Genomic DNA, 15823 nt, shown 5'->3' with positions numbered 1-15823 from the left:
TAAAACCAAAACATTGGAGACATTACAGGACTTCATAAGAAGATAATAGTCAACCAGAATGGGCGTCATAATGAATCTTATTGTCTTCACAGTTGTTGCCTATACTTTCGAACTTGGTACTATCAAGCATAACAAAATAGAGGAAAATCAGTCAAAACAAGATGGTGAGAGCAATACAGAGTTTCAAACAAATTAATAGTAAATCAAAGTGGGTTACTATAATATATCCTGCTATTTTTTATTTATTTTTCCCTTAATTAAAAAGATAAAAAGTAAATAATAAAAAGGAGATTGAGATAAAAAAGAGGGCATAACAACAAAACAGCTCAGGTCAAAACATAGCCATTTAAGCAAAATAGTGTTTCATCACAAGATATCCTGACATAAAAGTAATTACCATAGTGTCTCTTTCCTTGAAATCTTTGAGTATAACTTGGTATACTGTAGCATCAAACATATCAAGACAATGTAAAACCATTCAAGAGAATGACAGTATTACAGGGTATTTAGAATCAACTAACAGAAATGACAAGGAGATTTGCCTCTATTTTCTGTAATCAGATTTTTTATGTCATTTGTACTGTCCTCTGATTGATTATTCCCTAACTCCAATTAACCTTAGATTAGTCTTCTTAGCATCATCTAGCAGTTGCTGGATTCATTTCTCATCTTTCTTTGTTTCATTTTGTTTTGAAGGTACCTCTGAATGATTTCTCTCTGATCACTGTTCTGTCTCTCAGCACTGATACTAGGCTCATATTGGTTGCTTCTGTTGCCCACACATTTGTTAGAATTTTTAATCTACTGGATTTAAATTTGGAGCCTTTTTATGGACCCTGTTTGATAAATTTTTATTCACATTTTGTGTCATTTTGTTTAGCTAAGCAGTTAATGTCTACTGCAATGTTGCTGATTGTTTTGTCTATCGTATTTACTATCTGTTTAGCTAGTCTTTCTTGAGCTCATCATGTACCTTATTGATTTGTTTATCTCCTCTGTTATCCTTTCAATTATTTTGGTTGTGTGGCTTTTGGTTTCCTACTCCTTCCCTGCTTAGTTTTTAAAATTTTTCTTCTTTCTTCTCCCATTACCCATAGTCTCTGTCTTTACTAATGTAAATAAATCTTAAGATTAATAGATGTACTAATGTAAGTTAAAATTGATACATCTTTAGATGATTAATTCTATGTTGTTATTGTTCAATTCTTTTCTACTGTTAGTGGAGGTGTAATTGTTGTATTTAGTTAGTATTATCACAGGTCAATATTCGGTTTGGCCTGGTGTTTATACTGTCACTTTATATCTCTTTTCTCCATCTGCGGATGGTGCCTCATTGGCTCTTACACTGTGTCAATGCGCAGCTGGTTCTTGTCCATATTATTGTTGCCAGGGCAACACAGTTATTGTTATTGATAGATTTTCTCTGTATGGCACCATGTGGATTGCCTGTGTGTCTTTAACAATATGGTCATCTGTTGGTGGGAACAGGATGCTGGGCCAAGCACACTGCATTTTCCTCTGTATCCTCTCCCCTCAAATTAGTGTAAGTGGTTGGATCTTGGGACAAAAGCAAAGGTCTACAATTAGCCCCGAGTGTGCATCCCTGAAAAGCAGACAATCACTAAAAAGATCTCCGTGTTAACAGCAAAGTCTTTCCACTATTAGCCGTGCAAACCTTGCCAGTAAATAAGGAAAGCAAAAAACACCACGGAAACATCAGAAGACAAAGCAACAAAATGCTTTCAAAAACCCCCTTCAAAGAAAAACAGAAAAGGAAAGAAAAAAAAGAGAGAGAGAGAAAGAAAAAAATGTAGGCCCTCTGCAAAGAGAAAAACTTTCCGTTTTTCAATGAGAAGTTTCTTTAGGATCTGCAGTGCTGGAAGCCAGCAGGTGACAGTTTTCTTCACTCAGCCCTGAGGCCGGCGAGCGTTTGCAGAGCTCCTGTTCCCGGTCCTGTGTCCATCACTCCAGCTGGGTAGGACCCACTTGAGGTGTCTGCTTGCTCATGTGGGTGGATGAAAACACTCAGGCTTCTGATCTCTGCTGCTCGTGGTACAGAGCAGGGCCTCAAACAGCTGTTGTGCTCGGTGCCAGCCCTTTGAGACCAGCCACCCAGCTGGGCCTGGCTTCCTCCTTAACCTCCAAGTTGAGAGACAGAGGTGATAAACTGAGTCACATAGTTGTGATTATTTACTGTTTGCAGAGAAACTTGTCAGTCATTAGATCCGAAGAATCACTAAGAAATAAAAGTAGCCGAGACAGAAATAATGGAAAACTAGTCGTAAAACAGAACCCATGGACGGAAGCAGACAGACACAGGAGTCGCTTTAGGGTAGAGGAGGAGGTTGTTAAAGAAAATCTAAATTTACCCTGAATTTATCCCAACTCCTGCCATAGAAAACACAGTGCAAAGATTGCATTTACTCTGGAGCAAAACAAAATGGGAATTGTTTGGGTTTGGGAGACAGAGAAATAGAGCCAACCTAATTAAAAAATAATTCTAGCTGTATCTCACCAGTAAGGCTTATTGGGTAATTTCTGGTAATTCATCCAAAGATGCTTGTGGATAGTCGAAATTCAGTTTCTGTTCTCGTATAGCTTCTAGCACAGGTGAATTGCATCTTATAAGTGACAGTGGGGGGTGACAGTCCCCTTAACGCAGGTGGAATGACTTGTAATTTGTGTCTTCTAAATTTTATTCTCAAAATTATTTAAATATCCATAGCTGTATGAGGATTGCTGGTTTTTACAGGTTTATGCCTCTTCAGTTGACCTGGATTAAATCTTATTTACCATAATTGGTCAAGAAAAGTTATCTTTGATAACGGTGAGTGTAATCTAGCCTATACAGACTGTTTGATCACAAAGTGAAAACGGCTCCTGCAGGATTTTGAAGTTCGTCCTGGCTCCTTCTGGGGAACTGTGTGACTTGGAATGTAGGGAGCAGTTTCCTGATTGTTGGGCTGCTTTTAGGACCACCTGTTATTGGCGCTGAGTGGGCAGTGGTTAGAGAGGAAGCATCTAGTCCTCTGTAAAAGCTCCACGCAGCTAATTTTCCTGCCTCTCTGCCAATAGTGGGCCTGCCGAGTAGTCTAGGAGATTTCAGAAGGTGTGTTTGGAATCTTCCTTTTTTATCAAAACACCATAGAAGAATATGGCCCTAAGACCATGACAGGAAATTGCTGTGTTTGGAAATTAAAATAGCTTCTTTATCTAATACTTTAGGGATCCAGGCTTGAGGAAATGAACCACCATAGTGACAATGATAAATCTAATGAAGATCCATTGGGCATGCATTGAGTGTCTTCTCCACATCACATGGCTTCTTCTCTTCCACAATTTTCTCAGAAAAGGAAAATCACCCCACTTTACAGACAAGGAAACTCAAACTAGGTAAGGAAGTAACTCTCCCAGGAGCATAGATCTAATAACTAAAATATCCCAAGAGGGTACCAGGGTAAGAGAGGGGATAGACCTAGGACACCCCATCCTTTTCTCCTGCAGCAGAGCACCCCCACGTAAACTACGCTTTGAAGGATGCTCTTTCCCAGAAATAAAACAGGACCCCAGAGCTCAGAATCTACGTGTCCACGGTCTCTCAGCTGTGGGAGTAACGTTGTTCTTGCAAAGGGAATGTGATCAAAGCGTTTGGACAATCTGCATTCCCACGTGGGGGTCTTGTTACCATGCGATGATTCTGTTTCATGGTAAACCAAGGTCTTTGTGTTCTCCATTTCTCATTGTGTTTGTTCATGTTTGTTTCCACTGAATTTTAAGAGAATGGTGTAGTTTTTAGGCTGCTTCTCCAGATATAATTATTAACGAATTAGAAATGATTAGACACACAGCCGTCTGACAACGGAGCTGTTGAACAGTAAGAATGAATTCTAAGGGCTGGGGCTCTTATGAGCAGCTGTTACCATAACTGCCTTTTGTGCAGCAAATGAAGTATGCTCCTTAGGGTTTTGTAGGAAAATGAAATTGAATACAAACTAGATTACCATTCCTTACAGGACTTTTAAGTACTTTGTATAGCTTAGTACTTAGCGATATGTGCCAACGTTAAGGTCTCCCCCATGTCTCATTCACTTGCTGTTTTTCTTATTAGAATCTAGTAAACACGTCATTGAAAAACATCAGAGAGCCTTAATGTAAGTGTCCACATTATTATGGATTCCATTGTATCCTAAACAGAACACCACACTCCCTTCTTTAACAGGGAGAATGTAAGACATTAGTTTGGGTCCATATGACCTCTACAAAGACTCTTCAGTCTTGTTGTTTTCAGGCAATCTAATCTAGCTTCACCATATATATCTCTAATACATGTTTCTGTATGTAGAATCTCTTCCCTGTAAACACTTCAAATATGTACACTCTGATGAGTGCTCAGCACGATTATTAAACGTCGGGCATTCAATTACCTTGCTGATGTAAAAATTCTCATGTATCACTTAGAAATGGAGAGATAATGTGTTTTTAATGCTTGTTAAGAGTATGCTAGAAAGAAACTAAACTTCATGTCCATTGAGGTAAAATCAACCTGCTGGAGAACAAAAAAATTATACTTATTTGAGCCTTATTAAGATTGCAATCTAGGAGACAGCAAATTTAAAATAACCTTGAAAATGTGCTCTGAAGTTGTATAAGATGGCTGCTTTTTATAAATAGTCTACACTGCAAAACATGGTTGTTAATTATGTCTCTTCTATGTCAAGCATTGTGATGAGCACAACCAAGATTGAACTGTTTTGTACGAAGGGGACTGGACAGGGGCTTAGGAAACGGGGACAGAGCTTTTCACAGTCTGTTGCAAAAGCAGTGACCTTCACCTGACTCACAGTTCCCATAAGTTCACGGGGTCAGCGTTCACCAGGGCAGTCCCGTGCAGAGGGTCAGGCCAGCGCTGCACCATGGATGTGCTTAAACCCTGCTTCAGATGATAAACCACTCCATCCCCAGGGCTTTGCACTAACGCTTCTGCTCTTGAGTTTTCTTCCTGACATTTATGCAGGAAAGTGTAGGCAGCCTTCACGCTTCTCCAGAGTCTGAGAGGCTCATTGTGGAGGTTTTCAAAGCGATTGTCTTCTACAATAACAAAGATAGTGTTTTGTGCATTTCTCTACTCTCCATAATTTCTCATGTTCTCCAACCAGAAATTGGGTTCCACAGATACTTATGTCAGCTGTCAGTTCCAGGTAAGTTTTAAGGAGATCTCAGCACGGTGAACATTTTACATTAGTGTCATTGCTACACTGTAGGGAAATTTTTAAATCCCAAAACCAATTCAAACTATATATCTCCTTATTGTTTATGAGTGGGAGAGTAAGAGCAGAAATGTCTGAATGCCGTGAGGGAGTGGTGGGGGAGGAGGCGGAGAGTGTAAACTCACTCAGCATTGGGAATCACAAAGAGTGAACACCACACTTCTGTAACTGCATTTCCCCAAGTGTGGAGGGATCACTGCTGTGTGAACAGTCCTTTCTCCTACTTAAAACTTGACCCTGAGCTTCTGAAACATTACCACCTTCCTGCCCAGCACTCCCCACCGGGTAGGCTCCCAACTGGCTCACGCCTCATTTTCTGCTCACCCCTAGGAAAACACCAAGTTATACTGCATGCCTGCATCTCAGGGTGGCCTCCACTGCTAAAGGGATCAGCATGGGCAGGTCCTTCTCATCCCTTTCCTGGCTGAATATCCCAGTGGGACGGTTATGTTTTACCTTGAAGGGACAGCCCTCACAGTAAACACAGGAGTGATTTCCGATATTTCAGAGTTAGCAAGAATGCCATAGGAAATAACTTAGCAAATAATCTCTGTATACAGGTCACAATTAATATGTACCTCAATACCCATTTTTAGAAGTGTGCATTAGATTTTGATCCCACTACAGTTTGTGGATCAATACTACCTAGAAAGTTTTGGGATATAAAATATCTATGCTTTATTTCCAATTTACTATTTGAAACTTTGTAGTTTAACAAGAAATCTCGGTGGTTTTTGTTAAAGTTTAATAAGTACTTGTTCCTGAGAATCAAATATATATATATATATATATATATATATATATATATATATAACAATTGATTGCTCTCCCCAATATATTATAATTTTTAAATTTTTGCCAGGATGATGTTGTGTCGTAATTTTCATTTGTTTATTGGCTATAGGTCAATTATCCTTCATTACATTTATTACCTGCGTGCTTTACTTTCTGAATTGACACCTATATAATTTCCTCACTTTTAAAAATTAGTTCTGTTCTTTTCTTTATGATATACAAACTTTGCAGTGCCTTTAATATATTACAAATTTTTTTGTTTCCAGCAATTTGCTTGATTTTATTAATTTTGTTAGGCTATCTTCCTGTCATGCTGGAAAATTTGAAAATGTTAGCTCAGAAAGTTTATTAGTCTTTATCTTCCCAACTTCTCAGTTTTGTTTCTCAAGTTGGAAAGTCCTTGGTAATCAATTAATTGGTCTGGCCAATGATTTCTTGGATAGGATCTCAAAAGCACAGACAGGATCACAATGAGTAAAAACAGACAAATGAGTTTATATCAAACTAAAATGCATCTGAATATAAGCGAATAATTTAGAGAGAGAGAAATGACAATCCACTCGTTGGGAGAAAATATTTGAAACCAAACATCTGATATTAATATACAACTTTGTACCTCTTGGAATGCCCTCAGCCCAGAAGATGAAAGGTAAGCGTGGCTGAAGATCTGGAGAAGAGGGAATCCCGACGTGACATTGCTCAGGTGCAAACTGCTGCTCCATTTTGGAATGCGTGTGACATGTCCTCAAATAACTGGAAACATCCATCCAACCTTCTCTGCCTCATTTCTGTTGGTATGAACAGCCATTTTGGAGAAAACAAGACATCATAATAGCTAGTGCTGATTTAATATCCTCTTGTTTTGAAGTCCCATCAAGCTTTTGTTCTTCTGTCTCCATCGGTTTTAACATGTTGCATCTTATTGGATTTTATTATATGTGATAATATAAACAAAAACTTTTATAGACAAGGAGATTATATGGAAACCATTGTTCATTTTCTGTTAGTTGATTCTAAATACCCTGTAATACTGTCATTCTCTTGAATGGTTTTACATTGTCTTGATATGTTTGATGTACAGTATAAGAAGTTATACCCAAAGATTTTAAGGGAAGAGACACTATGGTAACTACTATTATGTTGAGATTATCTTGTGGTGAAACATTATTTTGCTTAAATGGTTATGTTTTGACCTGTGCTGTTTTGTTGTTATGCCCTCTTTTATCTCAATCTTTTTTTATTATTTACTTTTTATCGTTTTAATTAAGGGAAAAATAAATAAAAAATAGCAGGATATATTATAGTAACCCACTTTGATTTACTATTAACTTGATTTGAAACCCTGTATTGCTCTCAACATCTTGTTTTGACTGATTTTCCTCTATTCTGTTATGCTTGAAAATACCAAGTTCGAAAGTATAGGCAACAACTGTGAAGACAATAAGATTCATTATGACGCCCATTCTGGTTGACTATTATCTTCTTTTGAAGTCTTTTAATGTCTCCAATATTTTGGTTTTATTGGTCTTATTCTTTACTGTTTTGTTCAATTTTATTATAACTGATGATATAGGCAATTCTTTTTAAGATAATAAGAGGCACTATGATAACCATTGTTGATCATCTTGTATTTTGTTTTTACATTATGTATTATGTCCATCCTTTTGATTTGACTGACTCTGTCCTGGTATGTCACATTTGGTTTTACTTTCTACAAAAAAAAAAAAGTAATAAGCACTTTGGGAGTAATAAAACCCAAAATGTGTAATTGTCATTGTACAAAAGAAAGGAAAAGAAAGTGCTCTAAAAGATATAACTGCATATATATTTAAGTGTATAAGACAGATAACCATATTACTGAGTTTTGTTGGATCATTGAACAAAACTGTTTGCAGTCTCACTGTTTGAAAGTCCCCTCTTTATGCTTTAATTTTGTAAGTTCAACAACTATTTCTAAGATGACAATATGTAATTAACTAGTGATTTCCTACTGTTTATTTTTTCTGAAATTCTGTATAACTTTTACCCTTTTTCTGTTTTTTTTTCTTTTTTCTCCTTAAATAAAATTAAAAAAATAACTGAAAACATAGCTGCCGTGTGTTTCAGCAATGGCATTTCTGAGGGCAGCAAGAGAAACGCGTATGTCGAAGAGACGCGGCTGCTACACGGTCCCCTGAGCGCCATGTACCACAGCGTGATGTGGAAGCAGCATGACTGTCTGCTGCCAAGGCTCAGAATACACGTGAACATTATCCTCTTTCTTAAAAAGGAGAAATTGCTTGATCATGTGTGACCACCCAGAGGACCTGGAAGAATTGTGCTAAGTGAAATAAGCCAGGCACAGGAAGACAAACACTGTGTCATCTCCCTTAGATGTGGAAGTGATGCCTCTCTCACAGAGGGGAGCAGTAAAGATGTGACCAGCAGCTGGGTACCCAGAACTGGTGATGAGGGGTGCAGCTTTCAGGAGACCCCGGAGAGGGTTTTGGTGAGCTACCCAGCTACCGCACCGTGTGGCCGCTATAGCTAATAATGTGTTGCGTACTTCCAAACTGCTGAAAGATGTTTTTATGTCCTCACGATATAAGAAAATAATAAATTGGAGATGTTCATTTACAGATTTAAACGTTTTACAATGTTAGATTAAAGCATCACATAGTACCTCATATGTATGTAGTATATATATATATATATATATGTAATTATTGTCATTTAAAATATTTTAAATGGTGCATTTCTCCACTTTAAGCTTTACAACTTTTCCAGTGAGACTACATTTTCTAAAATGTTGATATTTGGTATAATTTTGTTAGATTTAATGCTAGCAATTGTTTTTTTCTAAAATGCTTTTTAACAATGAATCTTCTGTATAAAATTATTTATTTCTGATATATAAATTACATTTTATTTTTGTGTATTGACACAGTACTAAGTGATTTTGCTACCTTCATATGTTAATTCTACTAGCTTTTCTGTAGATATTTGTAGATTTATTATAGTGGAATCAGTATTATAATATTTCTTCCTTTTCTGGTCCAAAAAAATTGCTTCTAATTTATTATGTGAGCCTCAGTCAAGATCTTCAATATGATGTTAAAAACATATAGTTTAAATAAACATGCAGTTCTAATTTTTTTTATTTAAGAGAAAGAAATACACAGAAAGGAAAAAAAAAAAAGCAAAACAGACAGACAAACAACAGCAAACCCAGTACAATAACAGTACAGGTTTTCAAAACAAGATGATAGGAATTTGACAATGGCTGTAATATTGCATATTGTTGCCCTCAAGAAGATGGCTTAGATGAACAGATATAGGTGTGTAAAATTGATCAAATAGTATGAATATTAACTGTTCTTTTCCAATAACTAATACAATTAGTAGCACAGTCATTTTAGCTATTTTATGTGCTTTTTCCTTTTCTCTTTCTTCCTTTCCCCTACCCAAATGCTTTTCCTCTTTTAGCAGTTTCTTACCCTTATGCAGTACGTTCTGTAGATTTTGCATTATATCAACTTTTCCAGTTTTTTTTTATAATACGGAGAGATTTACATATATGAGTTTGATTTATTTCACTTATGAGTATTCTAATTCTTGATACCAAGGAATGCTTCCTCTTCTTCTTCTTCTTCTTCTTCTTCCTCTTCTTCTTCTTCTTCTTCTTCTTCTTCTTCTTCTTCTTCTGCTTCTTCTTCTGCTTCTTCTTCTTCTTCTGCTTCTTCTTCTGCTTCTTCTTCTTCTTCTGCTTCTTCTTCTGCTTCTTCTTCTTCTTCTGCTTCTTCTTCTTCTGCTTCTTCTTCTTCTGCTTCTTCTTCTTCTGCTTCTTCTTCTTCTTCTTCTTCTTCTTCTTCTTCTTTTTGTCTTTTTGAGACAGGGTCTCTATGCAGTTCAGGCTGGCCTTGAGATCACTTTGTAGCCCAGGCTGGTCTTGAACTCGCAACGATCCTCCTGCCTCAGCCTCCCGAGTGCTGGGATTACAGGCATGAGCCACCACGCCCGGCTTTTCTAAGGAATGGTTCTAATGATGCCAATGTTTGAAAAACTTTAAAAGCTGTGATATTTACCATTGGTAAGCACATGGGTCTGACAGAGCCACAGGACACAGACAGATACCCATGGGAGTATAAACTGAATCATATCAGCTCAGAAACAGGAAGAATTTTGAGGTGCATCCCAAACTGTTAAAGCATTTTTTTTAATCGGTACCGGGGATCGAACTCACGACCGCCTGCTTGCAAGGCAGGTGCTTATACCGCTAAGCTGAATCTCCAGCCCCAAAAAATGTTAAAGCATTTTTTCAGCCTTCAGTTACATGGACAGGCACTGTGTCAATATCAGAATAAATGAATGCAATGGTCAGTTGAAGGAAGTGTGTACATGTGACGAATAATACAATTATTACAAGGAGTGGACATTCAATTCCAACCTGGATGATATTAATGTATTTTCACAAGTTTAAAAATGTTATAGGGTCTGGAAATGTTATTTTTGTGAAAATGAAATAATAGAAAATACTCAAATCTTTCTCTCTCTCTCTCTGTCACATACACACACGTACATTTATATATTCATGCACAGAAAAGTTGGTAGACATTCCCTGGAAACAGGATATGGAAGAAACAGGTGAAACCTCCTTCATTGCGTGCCCTCTAATTTTTTTAAATTTTAGTTTTGTCATCACACGCTTGCAGTATATAACAACTAGTTTCATCATGGGGAGATGGCACATGTGCATAATTCATTTTTACTCCCATCCCTTTCTCCTCTACCCCTTCCTCCATCTCTCGGTCCTCTGTTTTCTATTATCTATCCTTTATTTTGCTGTTTAGTTTATTTATACATGGGGTTTCTCATAAAAGAGAAATCATGTGCTATTTAAGCTTGTGGGTCTAGTTTATTTCACTGAATACTGTCGTCTCAGGTTGCAACCATTTTTCTGCAGATTTGCTCACGTTTACCTTCTTTATGACAGAGGAGTACCCCTCACCTGCAGAATCACATGTCTTTATCCATTCGTGTGCCGACGGACACATAGGCTGCAGTGCTGCTAAAAAAAAGTCATGAGTGAACAGTAATTACAGTGCTGTGACGGCCTTAACCCTCCCAGGAATATAACTCAGGGACCAACTGGGTTGGATGGAATTCCACCAAGCATGCAGAATAAGTCTCCACCCACGCTCTCCAGCATCACCAGCATTTGTTTTTATTTGATGTATTGATGAGAGTCACTCTTTCTGGTGTAAAGTAGAATCTTAGTGTTGTGTTAATTCACACTTCTGTAGTGGCCAGAGATGTCGAACTATTTTTTCATGTATTGTTTGGCAACTTTGACTTCTTCTGAGAAGCATCTGTTCATTTCGCTTGTCCATTTTGATTGGATGTTTTATTTTGGGGAACCTCAATTTTTTAATCCTTTGTGTAGTCTAGATGTTAGTTCTCTGAGGAACAGCTGGCAAATGTCTTTTCTCATTCTGGAGGCCATCTCTTTGCTCTGTAGGCTGTTTCTTTTGCTGTCTAGAATCTTTTTGTTTTGATATAATACTGTTCATTGATGCTTGATGTTATATCTTGTAGAGTGGGGTCTGTCCAGAGAGTCCATGCCTACACCTATGGCTTTGAGAATTCAAACCACTGAATAATTTTAAAGTAATTCTGAAATAAAGACACTAACATTCAATACAGTAAAAGATAATTTAAAATATTTACTTTGTAACTGTAAATTCATTTCTTCTAAAGCAAATCTGAAATATCCCAGGAGCAAAGACAGTAGTTCTTTTTTTTTTCGTAATATCCATTTTTCTGTAGTTAGGAGAAATTCCTCCCCAAGAGCACATTGGAAGACTTAGTGTTCCTGATTCTGCTCTGATCTTTTATCATCTTCTTTCATCTAGTAGATGTTTTAAAGGTCAGTAACGTAACTGCTGTTGTTTTAGCCAGAAACAATTTTAATCTGAAGTCCATTTGATGTGCTTCCCCAGGTTTCCTTAATAACGCATCTATTACCCAAATGTTTGTCTCACAAATGGGAGAGAACTTTAACAGGCAAACGATGAAACTCATGCCTGTGTTAATTTACTAATTAATCTTGCGTAGTGCTAAGCTATCAATGATTAAACAGATAACCTGCTGCATGTACGAATCCCCAGGCAAGCATCTCGAAACCTCTGTTCGTGGATAGGGCAATGAGTGTGTAGCTGATTGTAGGACCTCGTTGGTGTTGATCCTGACTTCCAACCACGATGCTATGCAGGCAGTCTGCCCATTCATCTTGGGGTTTTTATATTACAATCTCTCAATTTTAGTTGTCAGGGGCTACATCTATACTTCTGAATCCAATAGATTTATAGACCTCAGAGTCCTCAAGGCCTGTCATTTTTTAGTTTTGTTTAGCCTTTTAGCCTTTGGAAACAGCTGGTATTTCAGTGTGTTCATCTTGCATTTAGAACCTACGTTTAAACCAATTCTGCCATGCCTGCCATCCATCACATAACATTAAACAGCTTAATGCCAACTTTGCCAAATACCTGAACGACATCACCCTATTTGATGAGAGCTATCTTTCATGTAGCAATTAAAAACGAATTACGTCACTTCAAATCCTCATCACTAATGTCTGAGGCCTTTTATGCTTTGAACAGTGACATCTGACTTAGGCTAATCATGTGAAGGGTTTGGGGTCTCTCCTTTCCTCTTTCTGTTTTGAAATGAGTTACCGACACTTCAGATATTAACTTTCTGGAACACTGAACTCTCTCTGCGCCTCGGAGAAGCTCTGTGCTCAGCCTATTGTCTCTCCAGCTCTTCCTCAGTCCCACTGAGGCTTTCCGTCAGCATCCCTGTGTGAAACTTACATGGAAAGCTGTTAAGAATCCAAGTCCAGCAGTTCACGAAGCCACATTTTTCCGTTTTTTTGTTGACTCCCCAATCACCTTCTACCAGGTAGAGAGACAGCTTTCTTTTACAAAACACACAGAACACACAAAAACACATAAAGAAGGTGGAACACCTTCTTTAAAAGACCTGGGCTAGCAAGGCATTGTATGTGCCTGCAGATTGCGTATTGGGCAGGAAGCAATTGTCTGCATCTCCTCTGTAGATGCTGCTAAGACTCTGTAGGAAGATGTCTGGAAAACCCTCTTCCTAATTCCCATCAAAATACCATTTTAAACGTCTGGCAGAAAAAGTGTTCTGGTGGATAATAATCCCGTGCCTCTGCCAGTTCTGGAATTAACATAGTGAAGAGCAAAGACAAGGTTTCATGAGCCTTTCCCACTCAGTCTGTGGGCTTTGATGTTACACAGTAAGTGGTAATTAACCAAAGATAAGACCTTCTGGCTTATAATTATAGAATTATTCAACAAAGCCCTGACCATTCAATCATCCAATCTGTCTAGATTTAACTTTTATTAACATGCTCGCATATTTCTTTGAGGAAAGGGTCACAGATCGCAGAACAATGGATATCCAGTCTGCTAGCTGAAGCTGCCCAGACAGGAAACTCCACACTGACGTGTGGGCTGGTGGAAGGGCACCCGCTCCACTGATGGGCAGCCTCGTGAGGATGTCTCTATGACCCGCTCAGGCTCAGATGTGGTACTGTCCTCATTATCAGGGTAGGAGATGTTGGCCGCGGTCCACTCACCTGTCTGTACATTTAACAGATGTCAAAGTAGGCAGCCCGTGGTGTTGACACTGAGCCTGTACTGCGGCCCTAACAAGGCCTTGATTTGGATACTCATGTTATGTATTTAGTATTGATAGGGGTCAGATTAAATGCTGCAGGAAAGTATTTGGAAGTGAGAGGAAGATACGCTTAGATTCCAAACGTGTCTGCTTCAAATCCTTGCCTTGGCTCCTGCCAGATTTTTCATTGTGGATGCACCAAGTCTATGCAGACCAAATGCCCTTATTTTTAATGTTGATGTACTATCATTTCCCCCCATAGACTACATTTATCAAAACAATATTTATTTTCCTTAGATTTCAAGAGATAGTTGCTAATGAATACTATTTTGGCTTCCTGAGAATATTCTAAGTTACACAGAACAACAACAAAAAAAAAGCGATTAAATTTATGGGATCTTAGTTCCAGTAAATAGGACTGGCTATCATCGCTGGCTACCATAATGTCTCTTGTTTTCTTCTAAATAACTGTCCATATCTTCACACACAATGATTCATTGTGATGTTGAGTTGCATTTCCATAATTATTTGTTTTTGCTCAGTTTGGGGTAAACCTAGAATTATCAGTCCATTATTCTACAAAAATAGAATTGGGAAGTCTTAAGACTCTGATAAATTTACCACCATCATGCAAAGAAAATGGGCATCACTGAGGTCCACATCCCGTTGGGATTGCTGTCTTATAAAGATTATTTCTTACTCTTTTCTCAATAGAAATATAGTGTAAGACAATTTAATTCACCATTTAAAATAACATAATTCAGTGTTTTTAGTACATGCACAAAGTCACCCAAAGGCCACAGCTGTCAGAGCCCAGAGTATTTCCCCACCTCAAAGCTGGCCCGTACCCGTTAACCACCACAGCTGGTCTGTTTCTTGTCTCAGTTAATTTGCCAGCTGTGCACATGCCACATAATCGGGGGTTGGACGTGATCTTTTGAAGCTGGATCCATCTGAGAAGTATCTGAAAAGTTTTGAGAATCCAGCAATGCGTTTGCCCATCACCCCGTTTTAGATTTCACTATCAATCATAGGGACTCAATTTCCCCATTTCATCCCCAAATTTACTTTTACTTTAAAAATGCAATTGTTTGAAGAATTTTTTATGTGCATACCTTGTACTCCGAGTTGCTACTTTGAAGATAACACTACACAATGCACAAGGCATTAATCATTGCTGTTCTCCTATTTTGTTATGAGATGTTGCTTTCCTTTTTTTCACAAAATTAAAAAATAAAAAACATAACCACTCTAAGGGATGTGAAATTCTCTTTCATTGTGATTTTGGCTTTTTGTTTGTTTGTTTTTCAGCTTTTATCAGGAAGAAATTTTATTTTTTTAGATTTTATTTTTAAAAGGTTAAAACTAAACAAAACAGAACAAAGCAGATCAGAAGTAAACAGTGTAAGTGGCACAGACCTCAAAGCAAGACAACAGGAGGTCTCATCACTGGCTACTCTACAATGTCTCTTGTTTTCTTCTAAATAGTTTTCCGTGTCTTCACACACAGTGATTCACTGTGATTTTGACATGCATTTCCCTAATGACTAACAATGTTGAGAGTCTTTTTAGGACTCTGTGCTCTTTATGTATCTTCTCTGTAGAAATGTCTACTCAAATTATTTGCCCATTTTTCTTTTGATAGCATTTTTATTAAACTCTATATAGTAGGTAGAGCTTTTCCAAATATTTTCCCTCACCCTGCAGAGTATTTTTTTTCAATGCCTTTACAGTGGACTTCGAGCCACAAAAGCTTCTAAGTTTCATGAATTCCAATTTTTCCCCCCTTTTTAACTTGTAGTATAAGAATTCACCGCCTAGTCCAAGTTAAAGGAATATTTACCACATGGTATCCTGTGAGTTTTATAGTTGAGCTCTTATACGTGGGATTTCGACCTACTCTGAGGGAGTTTGACACGAAGCATGTAACTGTCTGCCTTCTGTGGCGTGTGAGTACGCAGGCCTCTCAGTACTATTTGATGAAAACACTGTCTTCTGTCACGTTGCAGGGACTCGGCCTCCTTGTTAAAAGCTGGTGAGTGGGATTCTCTGGGTTATTTGTGGACTCTCAGTAAAGT

This window comes from Cavia porcellus, unplaced genomic scaffold, assembly GCF_034190915.1.
Source record: "Cavia porcellus strain 051 isolate PalLab524CR breed Dunkin Hartley unplaced genomic scaffold, mCavPor4.1 scaffold_23, whole genome shotgun sequence".
Classification (NCBI taxonomy): domain Eukaryota; kingdom Metazoa; phylum Chordata; class Mammalia; order Rodentia; family Caviidae; genus Cavia; species Cavia porcellus.
This window is presented reverse-complemented; position numbering follows the sequence as displayed.